Here is a 2,954-nt window from a genome sequence, read left to right on the forward strand (position 1 = left end):
ACTGTTTTTCAAACATTCGTATGTCGGATATGGCTAAGAAAAGGTCATATTTTCATTTGGAGTATTTTGCTCTGAAAGACCAATACTATCACCCCTCGTAGAATGTACTTTTCCTCCTTACTCACAATGTGCGCGGGCTGACACTTCTAGGAACATACGCTCTCGGAATTTTAACACTAGACTGTACCGTGATGCGGAACGCCTCTCTTACAGGGTCTGCCACTGGTGTTGGCTTAGCAGCATCTAACGACTTCGGGCTTACTAAACTTACAGTAATGAAACGTGTTGCTCTTCTTTGGATCTCGTCTGTTTCTTCTCTCAGTCCTGTCTGTACGGATCCCAGACTGACGAGTAATATTAAAGTTCTGGTCGAAAGAGGGTGGTTCAGCCGACTCCTTTGTGACTGCACTGCTCTTCCTGCGAAAATGAATCTCAGCTTGGCATCTGCCTTACGTGCAATTAGTGTTATGTGATGGTTCCACTTGAAGTCGCTCCGTACGCGCACTCGCAGATATTTTAATATATGTGACTGCTTTCAGTGACTTGCAACGGCCTGGCCGCAGTGGATGCACCGGTTCCCGTGAGATCACCGAAGTTAAGCGCTGTCGGGCGTGGCTGGCACTTGGATGGGTGACCATCCAGGCCGCCATGCGCTGTTGTCATTTTTCGGGGTGCACTCAGCCTCGTGATGCCAATTGAGGAGATCCTCGACCGAATAGCAGCAGTTCCGGTCAATGAAAACTATTATAAAGGCCGGGAGAGCGGTGTGCTGACCACACGCTCCTCATATTCGTATCGTCAACTGAGGATGACACAGCGGTCGGATGGTCCCGATGGGCCACTTGGGGCCTGAAGACGGAGTGCCAATGCCTTTCAGTGACTGCTTTACCGTCGTGTAATCATACAACAACTACATTTTCTGCGTATTTATGCGCAATAAGCCACATTTATTTATTTTAAGTGTTCACTACCAATGAACCAGCAGGAAAATATACCGAAAACCTTAGTCGGAGCTTGAGGAGTGAACATGTCTTCATTATGTGACTGCGTCTCAGACAAATCTGTTAGTGTGTACCGCAGAGTGAAGCCGATGACAGCCGGCCGCTAGTGGCCGTGCGGTTCTGGGCGCTTCAGTCTGGAACCGCGTGACCGCTACGGTCGCAGGTTCGAATCCTGCCGCGGGCATGGATGTGTGTGATGTCCTTAGGTTGGTTAGGTTTAAGTAGTTCTAAGTTCTAGGGGACTGATGACCTCAGATGTTAAGTCCCATAGTACTTAGAGCCATTTGAACCAGTTTTTGAAGCCGATGACTTGCTCATCACGTTTCGCTCTATACCTCCACCATCTGGCCGCTAAGTGTAGAAACGAGCTACAAAACGAAGATAGTGGCTAGAGAGTATCACTAGCAAGACATCGGCAAAAAATATTTGTGCAACAACGCGTATATTTGTTGAGAAATATACTGCATATGAAACGTCCCCTTTGAACAATTCTTACATGACTGTGCTTAAACTGACACACAATATTTTGTTAGCGCAACGCAATCTGACTTTCAAAATTCCCTACAAAAGAATGGCCCTGACTAGCATTAAACTATACCTTTCACAAATCACTTACCTCACAAAATCTTCGCTGCTCAAGCTACTGCAATACAGCGAGCGCCACTACTGCCAGCTAAATAAAAGATTCAAACTACTGAAGGCACTAACTACTGATAGGGATAGTTAGCAAATGAAAGATATTAATAGAGAACAAACAATGTATTTACCTTAATATCATCACAAGTCATAATATATATATCAGTTCATGACAAATTGCAAACCTCCGCCATCTCTCTCCCCACATCCACCACTGCTGGCGGCTCACCTCCAACTGCGCAACGCTACGCGCTGTTCACAGCCAGCTGCCTAACACTACAATGGCGAGTATTACAACAATGCAAAGCAGACACAGACTGCCCACAGCACAGCCAGTGATTGTCATACAGAGGTGGCGTTACCAATAAAAAACCTAAACAGCCTACTTACATAGAGAAAACATAAACAGCCTACTTACATAGCCCCCATGCTCCCCACAAAAATTTTACAAATTTTTTTTGGGCAGTGGCCAATAACGATTTGAAAAAATTTTTCATAATTACAATAACAAAGATATCAAATGCACACACTTATTTATACAATGCTGGTCAAAAGCTAAAATTTTTGTCACAGTCCATAAAGACAGTCCAGATTGTTCATCACTGTAAAATTTCAGTGTTTTTCTCAAAGTCTGAACAGTAAAAGAAAATGCACACGGAAGTAGTGGATTTCCATGGAGTCTTGAAGAAGCAGTGTTGTCCTTCCAACGGAAAGACAGTGCTGACTCTTGACATGCTGACAGGTAATGGGCCACAATATAGCAAACCCACAGCAGAGTCATTCGACGTTTTGAAGAACATTGGAGGTAGGTCATCACAGAGCAGACCCACCGTAGTCCTGGTAGAGATTACGATACTGGTGGGCCACCAGAGGTGCAGACCCACTGCAGTCCTTGTAGAAATAATGGTATTGATGGATCATCAAAGATGTAGACCCACTGTAGTCCTTGAAGAGATGGCCAGCAGCCATCTGTTGTGACTGTGCAGGTGCACAATCACCACTGAAGAGTCTTGCGGATAATGTAGCAAGTCCATGAACCACCACTTGTGCACTCACAAAGTTTCTGGAATTGTCCTTAGAACCAGCAATGCTGTTATCCAGTCCCTTGCTGAATTATCAACACATGTGCAAACACTAACAGCCCCTACTTCTCACATATTGTCCATATACTATGACCAACAGAAACGTGTGCAGTGAAAGGAATGCTTACAAGTTACTTAATTTGATGAACTGGTAACAATTACAATTTTATAACAGAAGAATACAATTACAAAGGTACAAAATACATCATTAAAGAACGTAATAATACAGATAAGA

At 44.1% G+C, this 2,954-nt stretch overlaps 1 pseudogene; it reads left to right on the plus strand.

The window, feature by feature from the left end:
* The first annotated feature begins 544 nt into the window (after positions 1-544).
* On the plus strand, positions 545-662 carry LOC124617323 (annotated as a pseudogene).
* Positions 663-2,954: the final 2,292 nt, after the last annotated feature.

Source organism: Schistocerca americana, chromosome 5 (genome assembly GCF_021461395.2).
Source record: "Schistocerca americana isolate TAMUIC-IGC-003095 chromosome 5, iqSchAmer2.1, whole genome shotgun sequence".
Classification (NCBI taxonomy): Eukaryota; Metazoa; Arthropoda; class Insecta; order Orthoptera; family Acrididae; genus Schistocerca; species Schistocerca americana.